This window comes from Haemaphysalis longicornis, unplaced genomic scaffold, assembly GCF_048455015.1.
Source record: "Haemaphysalis longicornis isolate Haplotype H1 unplaced genomic scaffold, Haemaphysalis longicornis Haplotype H1 scaffold_1, whole genome shotgun sequence".
Taxonomy (NCBI): Eukaryota; Metazoa; Arthropoda; class Arachnida; order Ixodida; family Ixodidae; genus Haemaphysalis; species Haemaphysalis longicornis.
Window position 1 is genome coordinate 113,685,019 of NW_027526203.1, and position 11,758 is coordinate 113,696,776.

Here is an 11,758-nt window from a genome sequence, read left to right on the forward strand (position 1 = left end):
AAGGCTGTCTTCTAGCGCGTAAATCCCTCTCATCTCTTTTCCGCCCATCTCTCACGCTCCCCCCCCCCCCCCCCTCAAGTCTTGTTCCTCTCAGGATAAACACGGTGGACGTTTGCACGAGTAAATTCTATTTTCCCGCATTTAACTGCTCGCGCAGCGTCTACTTGAACCTTTTGTTACTGTCGGACATCGTGGAATGCGCCACGAGGTCTAGGCTTCGACGCAAGGGCTTTTTGTATCGTTGGGCCCAAATATTGTGTTAACGCGTATTTTTACTTGCTATCGCCAAAGTATTTTTCATTAGATGTATTTTAATTAAAGTAACATTGCAAGTACTACTTATATATTGATGGCTTGCCTCAAATGTGCCTAATGTTTTCTTTTTGTGGAACAATGTCGACAAGTGTGAAGTGTGTTTCTAGATTTAGTGGTTTCGGAAAGCTTTGCCTCCATATAAGCTTATGGTTAGAAAATCTGTAAAGTTTTCGCCGGGTCGCTGAATCGAGGTTGCTTAGTGTCGGCTACCGACGGAAAAAGAGTAAAAAGATGGTCACGTGTCCGCAAATGGAGCGCGATAGCAGGAAAGGAAAGTGTAGCGCATTACTGCGGATCACCTCAGCCCAATTCGAAGTATCTGCAGCAAGAGCTCTTCGAAGCGAACATGCCCGCAGGGTAGATTATGTACTTACATGCGGTGCAAGTAGGGGCACCCGTTACAGTGCGGAGGATCTGTGTTTCCTCCCCCGATAGTTTTTACACAACGGAAGAATTGGTAATGGCTGTAGGAGGCCTATAAAGTGATAAGCCCTATCCGCCGCCATGTGGCCAGCAAGAGGCTCAAGGCAAATCTGCCAACTACGTACAGCACATTGGAATATACAGAATCGCCAGAAGGCGTTCATTTAGGGTACCACGGTGCGTGACGTTGCGTAAATCACGTGTCGCTGTAATTCAATCGGCATAATTGGACATTTCACTTCAGCATTATGCTGCGATGGCCTCAGAGACCGTCTGAATGCCAGAAAGGTCCGCCAACAAGCTTGGCAGAGGGCGGACGGTCTCGTAGGTGAAGCTCTGCATTTGGGTTTCGTGAGAGGGACCCGTAAGGACGTAGGTACGAAGCAGTCATGTGCCCCGCACACCCAGGGACATTAAAGATGTCTGCGTAGTCTGGCTGAAGAAGGTCTGAGGTTCTGACATGTATCTTTGGCGGAAGATTGTCCGTCACCGCATGGTACAGCTAGGCTTGTCTGGTGGAAGAAAAGGCTATGATCATAAGAGGAGGCTTCACCGTATACGAAACCTGATCTGCTACCCCTGGAACATGTCTTGTTTTAGCCGACAAGCAAAACTACGCTGGCGGATGGCCTCATGTAGCGTGCTTTTGGGAGTGCTTGTGGTATCGGAGCTACCAATTAAGGTTATGCGAAGTACACCAGTGATGGTGTCCATGGTGACTATGTTGCATGACTCGAGCGAAACCCAGTCTGCTGCGTCACGCACCGAAACTATTTGACACACAGCTGGGGATGCTGTATGAAGCGCGCTAAGGGACGGGAAATCTTTCAGCCGGCATCCTCCGATTCATGCGATATACGGTGACTGAGGTGGACCATTAGTACCGCTTACTGTCGGGCAGACTGGGGCCACTGAGATGCCGAATCTGAGACCACGGTATCTAATCACGGAATCGAAATTTGGCGAACATTGGGGATGGCATCACCATTGAGTTTTGGTGTGATGGGTGCACCACAACCGACAGGCCGACGCAAGTACAAGCATTGGCTGCGGAAAGGGCGCGGTCTTCTGACTCACCGAATCTGGCACAGCACGTGCGATGGCGTGGAGCTGCAGATGGGCCCCGCGAAAACTTCGGAACGTCCTTGGATACCTTATCAATCCGGAGAAAAGCAGGACCACCGAAAAAATCAGACCAAATTATACAGAACTACTCCGTATCAGAAGAGCTAATTAAAAAAATCGAGGCAGATGCATCGGGGCAAGCAATAAATAAAACTTTAGGTCTTCGAGCGAAACTGTCTACCGCCGATTTACAGCGGAGCAAGTACGGGGAGCCGTACAAGGCCTCCGCACTATCTCCGGCCTGGGCCCGGACGGGGTAAGAAACAAGAGGATTGAACATATAGACTGCGATTCAGTCAAAGCCCTCCTCGAGCTCATGAAGGAGTCCTAAAAAAAAGAAGGGAAATACCGAAACAATGGAAGACAACGACAGTCGTACTGATTTTGAAAGCGGGCATCCGATTACGACCGAAAAGTTGGAGGCCAATCTCGCGCATCTTGTGCGTGGAGAACTTGCTTTAGCACACGGTCCTCAATAGGTGAAATAAGTGCTTGGGCGACAAGGGGTTTTTGCCACATTCGTTGTTCGGCTTCAGGCCAAAGTTGTTGACTGAGGATTAGATATTGAGGCTGAAACACCAAATAATATAGGTGAGGTCTGCTTCCCAGTGGACTTCCGGGCGATACTAGGATTAAATTTAACCGGAGTGTTCGTCAACCTGAGGCGCAAAGGGTTGTTAAGAAACCTAGAAAAATTGGGCGTGGGATGCAGGACGTGCTAATAAGTAAACATTCTGTCATAGAGGAGGGCAACTTTATGGTCAGCAGCGTCGAGTTGGTTACCTTCGGGCTGTAGACCAGAGGCACGCTTCAAGGCTCGGCTATATCACCGTTCCTCTTGACCGATGCCATGCTCGGCCTCCTAGAAATATTAGAAAAGATAGAGGGTTTAAACCACCGCCTCGATACAGATGGCATCGCTCTCTGTGTCGCGGAAGGACGCAGCGGCTATGCGCAAGATGTCCTGCAACGAGCTATCGACGCAGTGGAAGCGTACATCGAGAGAGAGAAAGGCAGAGAGAGGTACAGAGAGAGGGACAAAGAGAGAGAGAGAGAGAGAGAGAGAGAGAGAGAGAGAGAGAGAGAGAGAGAGAGAGAGAGAGCTTTATTTGAAGCGACCAACCTCTGTGCTGCCGAAAGTGGTGTTCCAAGGAATAAAATTGAGAAGCTTGCATATCTTTCCGCAAAAGCCGGAGCTCATGCCTTACCGACCGACCCGGAGCAGGCGCAAACTGGTGAGCGAAACCAGGCAAATTAAATTCAATACCAGCGTACGTAGGGAGCCGATACCGACCGTAACTGCCATTACAGCCCTGGGGATGAGAATTCCAGCCAGCAGGTCACGACCGGCTCTATAGATAGTGAACTGTCATGCTAGCCGATTTCTCGTGCCGAGGAATCGGTGGAATTGCTTGTTTGGCCTTGTTTGGTTCTTTCCGATGCCGCTGCGCGGGGCCCCGCTACAATTAGTCTACATTTCTCAGCTGTACACTCGTTTGCTCGACCTGCTGTCGCGATCATTTTGTCTTTTTCTCAGCCCGTTTAGCTCAACTTTTGCGGATTCACACTGGGGGAAGTGCACACCTTCTGTGGATTCGACGGTGTCCTCAAATAGGTGTTTTTTAACGACAAAATTGTTACTTGGCTCCTTTGGCGAAAGCCCGCACCCAGCCGGCGTCCACCGAACGCACACCCAGCCGGATATTGTCCCTCAAAAAGTGTCCACGGCTGCTAACCCTTTGCTAAGACGTGCTCCAGGGTGTTCCTGGGGTTTGATCGCGCTCGTGTATATCCGAAAGAAAAAAAAAACGAAATATTCAGCGCGCTTTGTTCATAGCATCGACAAAAAATGAACAGCAAGAAGCATTTTACGAGCGCAATTTCATGTAGTGCATCAAAAGGGAAAGGAATAACAGGAAAAAACACTCGACGCCTGGTGAATTCCTATTGGCTAATGACGCATAGCACGAGTGTACCAAAAAAATAAAAAGGGAGCGTGCGTCAGACATTGCCCGGGTAGCCTTGGTTGGCCTTCAGCACCTGTGGAGGCACTGTAGCAGCAGCGTGAATAGTGATTTTTGAAAAAGTATGAAGTCTGAAGCCGAGCTTGTAGGTTATAGTCGACATAGGCAGGACGCTCTACGACGAACCCTGCCAACAGAAACGCTTTCGAGAAAGAATTGCTGAAAGATACTGCATCAATTTTGCATCATACTTTCAGTGAACATATCGTAATGATGGTATTTGTTGCGTACAGCTGAACAAGTCCGGAAGGCGCACGGTAAAGCCAATCTGTTTTCTCCGGTTTCCAATCGCTTCAGTAAGGACCAGGAGCTCAAAAAGACATCCCGAAGACGACTGTGCTTCTAAACGCAGGCATCGACCGAAGAATGGCTGTCATATCCAACTTTGCCATTTGTTGCGCTTTTAAGACACCCCGACGGAACTCCTACAAGCGTGGCGCTCCAGTTATGGGGAAAGCGCCGCAACCGCTGAAACCATAGTCGCCAATTAGTGCTCCTTTCGCTGCAAAGGCGTTCTGTTTTTTCGAAAGAATGACGGATCTTTCACGCACAGAATAGCGCTATTGTGTGTTTATAAAAATTCGAGCCTTTCCTGTGATAGTTTGCACGTGCATATACGAGCTTTACGTAAAAAGAAAGCTCCTCAACGTGAAGCGAAAGCGGACAAAGTTCTCTGACGTTTAAATGAACGAAAATGCTCGAAAATAAAGAATGCCAGTCGAGTAAGCGCATTGCTGGCAGTGTGGTTAGCTTGTATGCGAGGGCGTTTAAATAGCTAAGAAAGGTGTCTAAAATAAATTATGTTTAAATTATGTTTAAATTTGCTTAGGTTTTTAAACCTCACTTTTGTTGCTGACACTGTGAATCGGGGGCTGAGGGTATCTGTGAGGCCACATGCGCCTTTCATAAAAAATCAATAAGAAATCAAATCATGAAATAAAATCTAAACACAAAATAAAAAATCAAATGAAATCAAACTTAGCCCCCTGCCAAAATTTTCGTCCTGTGGTGCCCATTGTCGCCGGCTGTGATTAGCAGGTCGCTATTTTTAAAGCCGGTCTTGCAACAAATGCAACCCCCAGGGTATAAGGGAATTCGAAAAGACAGTGTAGAAGAACACCAATTTCGTCTAGGGTATCTCTAAGCGGAACTACAAGGTGAAGGAGGGAAACCTACTGAGACTCATCCTGGCTATTCCTGAGCCGCGTTGTGTAGGTTACCGTTTTTAAATCCCAAGACGGATGAAAAGCGCGAGATAAGCGCCATGATCCGCAAAGCTTTCAAACAGGCGTTAGCCATACCCTTCACCGCATCTAACGAGCGCTTCAATGTGCTCTGATTGCACATCAGTCCGGGCGAGATAATGGAAGCTTAGAGAACTTCACTACTGGAAAGGTTGCCCAACAGGCTAACTGTCGAGGACATCTTAAAATAGAATTTGGACACCAAATTAGGCATTCCACATTACATCAGAACGCGTATGTATCCTCCAGTTTCCAAAAGAACATGCACCCCATCTACAACGCGGAACGCGGACGTGAGAGTTCCCTACACAAACCATTACAATGACCTAGTTGTGGTACGCGCACACGCCGCCGATTACGACAATCATGACGCCACCACCGCTGCAGTAGTGAATCAAGAGGGATATTTAGTCGATTGCGGCACAATCATGGAGTAAAAAAAGCTGCGGAGAGGCCGCGGTAGCCACTGGGGCATTGGAAGAAGTGTGGAAGAAGTCCCTTAAGTGCCGTGGAAGAAGTGCCGTAAGGCGCCAGCGACACCCAGCGCTGCCGAAGCGTACAACACGGGGTCGGTCACCGCGCGCCGGCACGTTCGTGACTATGGCGCGCTCCTTTCTCGCCGAGCCGGTCAATCATATTAGGAGCCCCTTTTAAGTTTAAAATAAATTGCGGTATTCCACAATTATTCTGCCACACAGTGCAGGAGAACGAAGACCGATTTTCTCGGTTGAACTCGCGGATGGGATGGAACGTCGAAACAAATTGGCGTGACGCTCAGAGAGAAAACGCATGCGCGGGATAGCTCGCGCGTCTTCTTACTGCCCCGCACAACTGTCTCAAGATCCGCTAGTATTGGTTATATAGAAAGAGTACTTTATTGTTTCCAAGTGCCCTAACGAGGATGTTTCGTTTCCAAATACGATATCAGACGTTGCGCGATGTTTCCGCGCCTTAGCCGAACCATGTGGGTACACTTGTACAAATACGTTTCTGTTTGAAGAGCTAATGACTGAGCAACCTGGGAGTAACATAGTGGTCTGATCTGAATATGGTATTCATTTTGGTGGAATACAGAGGCGCTCAAAAAAACAAGGACGAAGGAAGAAGTAGACAGCACGGCGCTTCCTTCTTCCTTCGTCCTTGTTTTTTTGAGCGCTTCTGTATTCCACCAAAATGAACACATACCAACTAGCCCAACTTTCCGTTCTTCTGCTGAATATGGTACTTGGCATGTGCAACAGTATCCAATTCACACTTATTTCTGTGTATGGGCAGTGGCGACGTTGATGGATGGAAATGGACCATCGAATACGACGTCACGAAAGCAGAAAATCCAATGCTGTATTTTGCATTCATGACTTCGATGACAACAATGGCAATATTACAAGGTTGCGTATCGGGCACACCATGTCGTCTTCTTTTCATGTCTCTTTGTCCACTTCTGCCAGAGCACCGCACGGGCGATATGACCCTCTGCATCCTTACGGATAGAGAAAAATACATAGCTTTGTGTCTATGTAGGCCCCTCAATCAATGAATTTTACGGGTTTCTTGGTAAGACCCAGCATGCCAGCTCTATAATTACACGTTGCGAAAAAAAGAAACTTCGTGAGAAGGCTATCAAAGTTTCATTTGGATGAGGAGGTCGGAAAGGGCGGGGGCGAGGAGGACACAACAGGATACCGAATAAACTGCATATTCGAATTACTTTACAATGTTCATATTTGGCGATATTTTTCGCTCTAAACTAACGGCACTGTCATGAGAACTCTATTAAAAAGTAGTTGCATCACTTTTATTACCTTCCGTTTGCAGCAAAAGCTTTACTCTGAACACAAAAAAATTAGTTGGAACGCGAACCTTTGGCCCTGCGTTTTGCATATTTCGTACTTTAAGTTTATTGGCAGCGGTGGTTCCGGCGACCGGTCCACGCATCTAAATTCTCGCGCTCTGCAATCCAGGTTTGCCTCCCAGCCCTGCCCTGGTGTGACGCTGCTTCGTCTCCTGCCATATCAGCGCAGTTTCATCGCCGTGCATGGCTAACTTCCACGTGTGGCCACACCACTGCGTATCGCCGTCGTCAACCTCGTCTTCGACCAGCTCCCTGCGACTGCGCGAACTACTGTTGGCCCCGACATAAAAGGTCCCTGGAAGGCGCTCCATCCCACTCTGGCAGCGGTGGTTGCGGCGACCGGTCCCCGCATCTTAATTCTCGCGCTAGCAATCCAGGTTGGTTCCACGAAATTTGAGGTTCAGAGGTCTCTTAATTGTTTGCCGCAGCTGCTACGCCGCAGCTGGTGCCCAGATCTCTGTTTTGCCGTACTTGCTCTGTGCTGAATGATGCCGACGAATGTTGGAACTCGCAAAAAGGATTGACTTGCTCGAGGGTCTACTCAAGGGGAACTTACACCCATTAGTACTTGAACTAACAACAAAAATCAAAGAAAAGCTTAGCGATGAAGGGCTGGGTGAGCAGGCCTCCTTGGCTGAAAGTGTTCAGCTTATGAGCGACCTCTTTGATGAGATGAAGGAGAAACAGGTCGAGCTCATTTCCACGAAAAAAGCACTTGTATTGCGCAACAACGAACTAGAAAATAAAGTTTCCGACCTAGAACAGTACTCCCGAAGCAACAATGTAGAGATTAGAGATTAGAGGTGTTCTCTCTACCTAGGGAGGGGACTGTGCGGCGATCGTTGAGCCGATGGGGGAGGTCTCTGAGTGTCCTGTTGCGCCATCCGACCTAGGCATCGTGCACCGCGTTCCCGCGAAATCTGGTGACAAAAATATAATTGCCCGCTTTCTTTGTCGCGAAAAGAAGAATGATTTCTTTCGCAAGGCCAGCAAGGCTCGTCTGTGTGCCAACCAGATTGGTTTTCCGGAAAGCTTGAAGGCGCCAGTGTTTATAAATGATAATCTCACCGCTGACAACAAAAGGCTATTCGGCAAGGCATTTGCTCTCAAAAAGCAAAAGGGCTGGCAGTTCTTGTGGACTGACAACTGCCACATCTTTGCACGTAAGACAAGCGACAGTAAGACCTATCGCATTCCATCCGAATCTGACCTGCACGTTTTCACCTAATATCGCTAATCTCATCTCTTGCCGCTTGCCCCGCGCAACTGCGCGCCCAAAACTTTCATGTCGCTACTATCTCCAGACAACTTTAATCATAGTCTACCAAAAATAATTTTTCATTGATCCACTTCAATGCGCGAAGCTTACGAAAAAATAATGATAATATCAATAACTGTATCACATCCCTAACCACCATTTCTCAGCTATATCCATTTCTGAAACGTGGCTTTCTGATAGGGATAATAACTTGCATGGACTTTCATCTTATCAGGCTGAATACTGTCATCGACCCTCGGATAGCTACGGAGGTGCTGCCATTTTCCTTGATCCCACCAGTCGTTTACACCCGCAGGCATGATCTATCGTTAAATATTAGCAACTGCGAAGCTGTTTGGTTAGTAATTGAAGATCCTTTACTTCCACATAATCGTAAAAATTTCGTTCCTGGCTCAGCCTGTCGTTCCCCGTTATCTTCCGTTCCTGAATTTCTTCATGCTCTTGATACAATTCTTAAAAAGCTATCATTCAAAAATAAGAACGTTTTGATATTAGGTGACACAAACATTAACCTTCTAGATACAAGTGCTAAGGTATATACTGACTACACTGATTGCTTCTCTGGCTATGGACTCGAATTCCTGATTAACACCTACACAAGATGCAGACCTAGGGGTTCTAAAACACTTCTAGATCACGCATTATCTACTCTGACCCCGACTCCAGTATCTGAGGTATTGTGCGCTGGCAAAACTGACCATTATCCCGTTTTTGTTTCATTATATCGTTCAGCTTCACTCCCTGATAAATCCTTTTTTACTTGTTTTTTCTAACATATATTCGCTGATACCGCTCTCAGTACTGACTGGCCTTGTGGTAATACCGCTATTGACCCTGTGAACCCTCTCAATGAATTCTGTACATTGTTTTTGAAGGCTGTATCGTTGAGCAGAACAACTGTTAAGTGTAAAAAACAGTACAAACACGCATGCAACCCTTGGATGACGAATGCCTTACTGACCAGTTTACGCAAAAAAGATGGCCTTTACCGGAAAACAAAACGTCAACCTTTTAACACTGCTTTAGCCCAACGTAATAAAAAATATACTAATACTCTCAGTAATCTACTTAAGCTTGCTAAAAGGCAATATTATGAAACCGAATTTACGAATAATAGCCATAACCCCCCAAAACAATGGAAACTAATCGGGGAATTTTTAAATACAGTGTCCTCGCTTAATCATTTTCCGAAAATTAACTTTAACGGGACAGTCTTGCTTCAGCCATCCGACGTTGCTAATGCTTTCAGCAACTTTTTCTTGTTATCAACCCCAAGCATTACCACTACTGATCAGCAATACCTACCACCCTCCCCTCACTCGTTTTATCTGTGAAGTGTACTTAACGATTGGTAACGTCAAAAATACCAGTCCCGGTTTGGATAACATTTCGATGCATCATTTAAAGCTTGCTGCTAAAATCGTTTCGGAAACAATAAGTATCATAACTAATACTAATTTTAAGTCTGGCATTTTTTCTAAAAACTTAAAGAGGGCCAAGGTTGTTCCAGTATTTTTGAAAGGTAACAAGTAGTTAATTAACAAATATAGACCAATTTCAGTCCTTTCCAGTTTGAGCAAGATCATCGAACAGTTACTTTCTAAACGCTTAACTAACTATCTAAGAAAATTTAACGTAATAGATAATTCACAGTTCGGTTTTCATTCGGGAAGTTGCACTAGCTTGGCTTTACTAACCTTAACCGATTTTATTAAAAAAATTATTGATTCTGGTAAATATGTTGGCTCAGTATTCTCAAACTTAACAAAAGCTTTCGATACCATCAATCACAAAATTTTATTCATGAAACTCGAAGCATATGGTAGAACCGGTTCAGCACTTACTCTATTAAAAACTTACTTGGTTGATAGGCAATACGTGGTAGCTGCAGCTAGCTCATTCTCCGACTGTAAAACTATTAACCAAGGTGTCCCGAAGGATTCCATTCTCGGTCCCTTATTGTTTAATATTTATATCAATGACTTACCCAACTTTTTACACCGATACAACTGTCTTTTATATGCTGACGATACCACAATAACAGTATCAGACACATTTATAGTATCCCTAACTGATAAATTAAACGCTGCTTTAACGGAAGTGACTGAGTGGTGCTGCAGAAATAATTTAATTATTAATCCTGATGAGACTAAATTTATGATCTTTAGAAGCCACCAGAAAGTGTTAGGTATGTTGCCAGAATTAAAACTTGGCTCTAATCGGATCGTATCATGCGACTGCGTCCAATTTCTTGGTATAATTCTTGACACTAACTCACTCGATCATATCAGAAAAAAATGGCATTTGGCATCCGGCCATTGCTGAAAGCACGACCGTTCTTTCCAACCAAGGCTTTGTTATCACTTTGCTTCGCTTTCATACAGTGTCATATCAACTATGGAATCACTGCTTGAGGTAACACATATCATACTCACATATCATCCATTCAGCACATTCAAATCAAGCTATCCAGTATCACTACTATCAGCCCTCGCCATTCAAGTGCATAACCTCTACTCCGCGAAAATTCAGTTTTATCTGTCACAGCATTGTTCGATTATAACTTGGATATTTTTTTCAAACTACTCAACAAACAATTATGTTTTGAACTTCTTGACGTAGGTACTTTAGTAAATCATAACACTACCAGATTTGGCTGAAATAACAACTTGTTGTTACCTAAGGTAAAAACTAATTATGGCCAACAAACATTTCATTTTGCCGCCATTAATCTGTGGAAACGCCTACCACTTAATAATAAGTCTTTCCATTATATCACAGCTTTTAAAAAATCTCTCAAAAATCTTCTTCTAACCTGATGTTTCCTAATTTCTTGGTTGTGCTGGTTTGCCTTTCGTCATTTGTTTGCACAGTAGTTTTTTCTGTACTTTTGTAAACCGTTAGTTTTTAATTCTGTATAATGATATTTTGCTTTTTGAATGCCGTTTTTATGTACATAGCTTAATATTTTAGTAAATTCTATATGAAAACCATGCACTACATCTTTTTGCTTACTTGTTCCTTTCATTAAGGTTTTATTGCACTTGTTTTCGCTTCCACTGCTGCTTCTGTAACGTTTTTCGTGTACTTCATCATCGAGGGTCCCAGTGCAGTCGCTGACTTCGGGACCCTTGTCTGTAAACTTCCTTTGTAACCGTTTACTTTTGATGAATAACCTTCAATTTCAACTATTGAAGACGGTGTTATCTCTATTTTTCTTCGCGTTCAATGGATTAGACAATGTTATTGCATAATTGGTTTTTTAAGAAAAGCCAAAGATATATTATGATATTCAATAGCCCGAGAAGCATTTAGGAACATCAACGCCTAAAAAGTCTGCAGCACATGCGGTTGGCACAAATATTAAATACGGCAATAGCCACGTGAAATAATAGATGTATCATAGAGTGGAACCGCTTGGTGATCAACTACGCGGTTATAACTGCGTTTTGGCGTCCTTCTTGTGAACAACTATACTATGCACTTGCGCGTATTT